General features: G+C 39.4%; 1 protein-coding gene across 1 annotated transcript in view; it reads right to left on the bottom strand.

Annotated features, from left to right (window-relative positions):
• Positions 1 to 6,737, bottom strand: part of PDE11A (phosphodiesterase 11A) — a 747,671-nt gene that overhangs the window by 345,185 nt on the left and 395,749 nt on the right. The gene's annotated exons all lie outside the window — the stretch shown is intronic.

A 6,737-nucleotide genomic window follows, 5' to 3' on the forward strand; every position in this document is an offset into this window, starting at 1 on the left:
TGCAGCCCGACTTGTAACCACTACGCTACCAGAGCTCCATGTTAAAGATTAAGAGTATATAAACTTACTCTCTATGAATCTCTGGGCTGAAAGTGGAAGACTTAATAAAATGCTAAGTCTTATACTTCTTAAAAACTACTGCCATTGACTCATTTCTAACTCAGTCATTTCCAACCCTGTAGGACAGACCAGAACTGCCCTCATAGGGTTTCCAGGGCCATCATCTTTATGGAAGCAGATTGCTGTATCTTTCTATGGAAGAAAGGCTGATGCACCTATGTTGTTGCTATTAAGTACCGTTGAGTCAGTTCCAACTCAGTGACCTTGAGTGGAGTTTCCGAGGCTATATATCTTGTGGGAACAGAAAGCCTCGTCTTTCTCCCAAAATGCACCTGATAGTAGGATCCAATTTAATGATTTCTTTCCTAAATCTAAAAAGGCATGTGGATTGAATTCTGATAATTTCTTCAGGGATAACTAGTCTGTCCATTCATTCTGTGCTGTATACTTTATTCTAGATTATACTTGGTAAAGTGCTCTGTGACAAAATACTATGAAAACTGCTGACCTCTTGAGTGGTATGGGAGCATGTTGACTCTGTAGGATAGGTACTGGACTTCAAAAGCATTGGCCAGCAGTTTGAGCCCATTAGTCACTCCACAGGAGAAAGATGAGGCTTTATGCCTCCTCAAAGACTGACAGCCTCAGAAAGCCTATATGGGATCACTATCAATTGGAACTGACTCGGTGGTACTTAATAACAACAACATTGTGTGGTGTGGAGTATGAGAAAGAAAAGCTGAGTGAGATGCTGCAAGTGGGGAACAACATTGAAGGAGTGGCTCTGAGTCAAGGAAGAACCTGGGAAAGAGAAAGAAGACATCAGGGGTCAAGGGCCAAGAATAAGCAAGTTTTATCAAGATGTGTTAAAAACCTTTAAGCTAGATCTTTCAGGCTGGATGAGAGTTCAGCAAGGAGAGATGAGAGAGGAGAGGAAGAAAGCACTACTGAACGAGCAAATAGCAGGAACAAATGGAGCAAATGCAAGAGAGTGCAATGTGTGTTGGAATAACAAGAGGTGCAGGATGGATATTGTGTGGAATAAGACTGAAAAGTAGATCAGCAACCAAGTTTCTGAGACCTCACTTGTAGGCAATAGGGAGCCATTTTAAATTATTGAACAAGACAATGCCATGATTCAAGCTGTGATTTTAGGAAGCTTAATACAGGTACATCCAGAAGAACAAAGACATCTGTCTTTGGAGAACTACAGCTAGAATGCGCTTTAGAACCAAGAATGGCAAGAATTCACCTCTAGCACTTTAGACATGTTGTCAGGAAGGAACAGTCACTGGAGACGCACATCATACTTAACAAAATAGAAGGTCATCAAAAGAGAGGAAGACCTCCGATAAGACGGACTGACACAGTGACAGCATCAATAGGCTCAAATGTAACCGCAGTTGTGAGGATGGCAAAGGACAAGGCAGTGTTTCATTCTGTTGTGTCTAGGGTAGCTGTAAGTCAGAACTGACTTGATGGTACCTAACAGCAACAATCCAGGGGCAGTGCAAAAGAACTAGCTCAGGGACAATGGAAGGCAGGAAGACCACTGAGATTGTGTAGGTGGGAGAGGGTGATTCTGGTGACTAAAAAGCAGTACAGAAGGTTCAGCAGTGACTTAGATTTGGTTCCCAGGTTCTTGTGCCACTATTAGTACAAGGGAATGGTACTGAGGAATTGAAGGATGAAGATGGATAACAGACTCTCAGTGAGCCTGGGTCATATTGGTCATTGCTGAAAATCAAGGACAATAACACAGATAAAAATTCAGGCCTGGGAATATTGATGAAAACTCAGAATTATCTTTAGGAAGAGTAAAATCATTCCCAGAAGGAAGAACATATAGAGAAATGGGTAAAAGGGGAGAGAAGAAAAATGAAAGACATATTTTACCATCATATTCCACGAGCCAAGAGCCAGGCCAGGTGCATTTCCTAATTAGTTTGCTTTGTCTTCACATAAATTCTGAGACAGGTATTATTATCTAGATTTTCAGAGATGAGAAAACAGACTCAGAGAGGCTACATAATGTTCCCTCATAAAGACAGGGATTTTATGATCATCTGGCTCCAACATTCGAGATTATTCTGTTTTTCCTGTTGCTTTTCAGGGAAAGAATTTTTCTACTTAGGAATAGGGCAAGAATCATGGGTTTTTACCTAAAGGTAGAGAGGAATGAAGGAAGGAAGAAGTAAAAAATAAATGAACCAAATCAGTTGTCATGAGTCAATTCTGACTCATGGCAATGAAATGTCTGGCAGAGTGAGAACTGCGCTCCTTAGAGTTTTCAGTCACTGACTTGTTTTTGGTTTGGGGGGAAGTCAGTCACCAGCCAATTCTTTCAAGGCAACTGTGAGTGACCACAAATCTCCAATCCTTCGGTTAGAGCATTAACCACTTGTACCTCCCAGGGACTCCAGGAAGGAAGGTACTGTCACAGTTATTGAGGGTTTCCAGAAGATTTTGCAGGTAATAAGCACTTTAGTCTGAGACTGCAATCAAAGGAAGGAGGAAAAATCATTGAATGTGACAATTAAGATCCTGAGTCCCTATTTACAGAATTTCAAAGAGATCATGATAGAACGACTTATGAGTAGGGGCTTCCAGAAAAGTTATTCTAAATCTAAAATATGTTTAGCATCTGGTTTATTTCGGGCTACGTACAGCATTGAAATCATCCTGAAACTGCAGACCAGTATAGAAGATGTCACCTTTGTGCAAGGCATTGGTCCACGGGCACTGAGGAGGCAGTTTCTAAAGCATGTAAGCTTTGGCCTTTGCCCTGGGGGGAGCTTGCTGACTAGTTGGAGAGATGACAGGTAAATACACAGACATTTAAATATGATACAATTAGAATGCCCAGTGCAAATTTCAAGTACAAAATTTGTCATATGGCAATTGTACCAGTCATGAATTCCAGTGAGGAGTTTAGGTGCTGTAATTCAAGTAAGGTTTTACAGAGGAGATGAGATTTGAACTGAGCTATATTTAGACATTGGGTTTCTAACGGCAAAGTTAATGGTTCAAACCCATCAACTGTTCTGTGGAAAAAAGATGAGACTGTTCCCATAAAGATTTAGTCTTGGAAACTCTATGTAGGGTCACTATGACTCAGAAGCTGCTTAATAACAGTGAGTTTGGTTTGGATTTGGGTATAGCTTCTCAAAGGGGTCTTAGTGGCAGTGAGTTAAGCATCAGACTGGTAACTGAAATGTCACATGGAATCCACTGTCTCTCTGCAGGAAAAAGATGAGGCGGTCTGCCCCCATAAATGTTTACAGTCTTGGAGACTCTCTGAAGCAGTTCTACTCTGTCCAGTAGGGTCACTATGATGGGATGGACTCACGGGCAGTGGGTTTATTGCTGCTACAGAAGCCCTGGTAGCAAGCCCTGTTGCTGAAGCACTCAAAAGCTAACCAAAAGGTGGCAGTTCAAACCCACTAGCTTCTCTGAAGGATGAAGATATGGTGGTCTGCTTACCTAAGATTTACAGCCTTGGAAACCCTAAGGTGCAGCTGTACACTGTTCTACAGCATTGGTATGAGTCAGAATCAACTCAGAACAGCGGGTTAGGTTTGGCCTATAATTGCTACAGTGCAAACAGTTTCATCAGATTATCTGAAAACTAGCTCTCCAACTCTTCAGTTTAATGTCTATGGGAACAGTCTCACAGAATATTCATCACCAGTTACATGGGTACATCAATTAAGGTCAAAGGTGATAGATTGCTTAGAGACAGTCAGGTTTCATTTGTCACTCTTGGTATTTACGTCACATGCAGCACTGGTTGCACCTTCCAAATCCTAATGGTCTATATTGTTGTTATTGTTGTTGTTCTATAGTAGTGTGGAATCGTGACGCTGAGTTAAAGCTTTCAAAACTGTGCTTCTTTACTTTAAAGAAAAAAATTAATTTAGATAATGATTAAAACCACTGACAAACTGCTATAATTAAGTCCATGGGTTTTGGAGTCAGACATACTTAATTTAAATATCTGTTTTGCCTGTTTTGTTCAGTAACATGGGCAACTTACTTACACTTCATCTGTAAAATGTGGTTATAATGCTACTACTTAGAGAGTTATTATTCAGATTAAGGTGGCAATTTACACTGAATGCATTTCATATTACCTAACAGATAGTAACGTTTTAATAAGCCTAACAACTTTTAAAGCAATTCTTTACATGACAGTACCCCTCAGGGGTGTATATTTCAGCAATGTAGTGTGAATTTAATTAAAAAGGAAAGAGCCAGATTACTTCTGCTTCTTAAGGGACACATGTGGTACACATGGTTTAAATAGTTTGTTTTAAAATAAAGGTCCTATAGGTCAACCCTTTGGACTTAGTGTCCTTTTTATTCTGAATGTGTCTTGTCTTTCAACTGATTGCTGTAGGAACAGAACATAGTAAGATCATGGATATGAATGATGAGCACTGGAAATGTCCTCAGGAGCCATCCAGATTCACATTAGTTCATTATTATTAATCACTGCACATCCCATACATGCAGTTCTGGCATGGCATTATAGGATAAACGCTGGACTGTAATTTCCATTTGAATAGCAAGGAAGGCAGTTCAAACTCACCAGCTGCACTTTGGAAATCCTAAGCAGGGCTGTTGTTGGTGTTAAATGCCATCAAGTCAGTTCTGACTCATAATGACCCTGTAAAGGGTTTCCGAGCACCAGCTGGTAGGTTTGAACTGCCAACCTTATGGTTTACAGTCTACTGCTGATCCTACAGCACTACACCATGAGTCAGAGTGAACTTGACAATACTTAACAACAACAATGCAATACGTAACATTATTTCACTCCCTACAAAATAAACCCATGTCCATCAAGTTGATTCCAACTCATAATGGCTCTAAAAGACAGAACTGATGTTGACTATGGTGATGCCATGTATGCAGAGTAGAACTGCTTCACAGGGTTTTTAAGAATGTGACCTTTCAGAAACAGACACCACGTCTTTTGAGACACCTGTGGGTGGATTCAAACTGCTAACCTTTCATCTAGTAGTAGAGTGCATAACAGTTTTCACCACACAGAGACTCCCTAAAATCTAGTAACAACTTAAAAAAAAAAAAAAAATCCAAAACCAAACCCACTGCTGATGTGTTAATTCTGCTCCATAGAGCAGCTGGTAGATTCAGATTGCTGACCTTTTGGTTAGCAGATGAGTGCTTTAACCACTGTGCCACCAAGACACCATCATATATATTCTTATCTTAAAGAACAATCAGGGTGAGGGTGAAGAAAGGATGAATAAGTGGAACATATTTTAAGGGCAGTGAAACTATTTTGTATGATACCATAACAGTGGACATAGGACATCATTTATTTGCCCAATTCTAGAACACAAATAATAAACATTAATGTAAACTATCATCAGGATTGGAGGAAAACTCATTGACAACATATGATATGCAGATGACTTAACCTTACTTAGTTAAAGCGATAAGGACTTGAAACACTTACTGATGAAGATCAAAGACTACACTCTTAAGTTTGGATTCACCTCAACATAAAGAAAATAAAAATCCTCACAAGTGGACCAATAAGCAACATCATGATAAATAGAGATAAGATGACATTGTGAAAGCTTTCATTTTACTTGGATCCATAATCAATACCCATGAAAAGAGCCGTCAGGAAATCATATGGCATATTACATTGGACAAATCTGCTGCAAAAGACCTCTTCAAACTGTTATAAAAAGCAAAGATATCTCTTTGAAGACTATGGTGCACCTAACCCAAGCCATGGTGTTTTCAATTGCCCCAAATGCATGTGAAATCTGGACAACGAATATGGGAAGATTGAAGAGGAGCTGATGCCTTTGAATTATGGTGTTGGCGAGGAATACTGAATGTACCTTGGACTGCAGAACAAATCTGTCTTTGAAGAAGCAGAGCCAGAATGTTCCTTAGAAGTGGAGATGGGGAGATTTTATCTCACATGCTTTGGACATGCTATCAAGAGAGACCAACTAGTTCCTGGAGAAGAACACCATGCTTGGTAAAGTAGAGGGTCAATAAAAAAGAGGAAACCCTCAACAGAATGGATTGAAACAGTGACTGCAACAATGGCCTCAAACATAGCAATAATTGTGAACGTGGCATAGGCCCAAGCAGTGCTTTGTTCACTTGTACATAGGGTCACTGTGAGCTAGAATCGCCTAGGTAGCACCTAGCAAAACTATATAATTTTGTTCATAATAATATATCAATATTGCTTCCTCAGTTGCTAACAAATGCACCACAAGAATGTTAGATGTTAGTAATAGGAGAAACAGTGTGCAGGACAGAAGGTGGGTGGAGGGAATGAGAAGGCAGGGGGGCATGTGGGACCTCTTTGTTCTTTCTGCACAATATTTCTGTAAACCTAAACTGCTCTAAAAAATAAAGTCTATTTAAAACCGAAAGAAAAAAAAAGCACAGTAGAAAGAAAAATTCTTGAAATGAGGATCTGAAACAAAACAAATATCACTGGCATTTAAACTTCAACTTTCTATGTGAAACTTTCTTGAAAGGTAAAAATTAACTACTTGCTGCTAATGGTTTATTATTTTAATTACATAGTGAGTAAATCTCCTTAAGTTCAGGATTAATTTAAAGTAACAAAATAATTACAAAAAAAATCTGTAGCTTAGTATTTTATAAGGACTAGG

Source organism: Chrysochloris asiatica, unplaced genomic scaffold (genome assembly GCF_000296735.1).
Source record: "Chrysochloris asiatica unplaced genomic scaffold, ChrAsi1.0 scaffold00094, whole genome shotgun sequence".
Lineage (NCBI taxonomy): Eukaryota > Metazoa > Chordata > Mammalia > Afrosoricida > Chrysochloridae > Chrysochloris > Chrysochloris asiatica.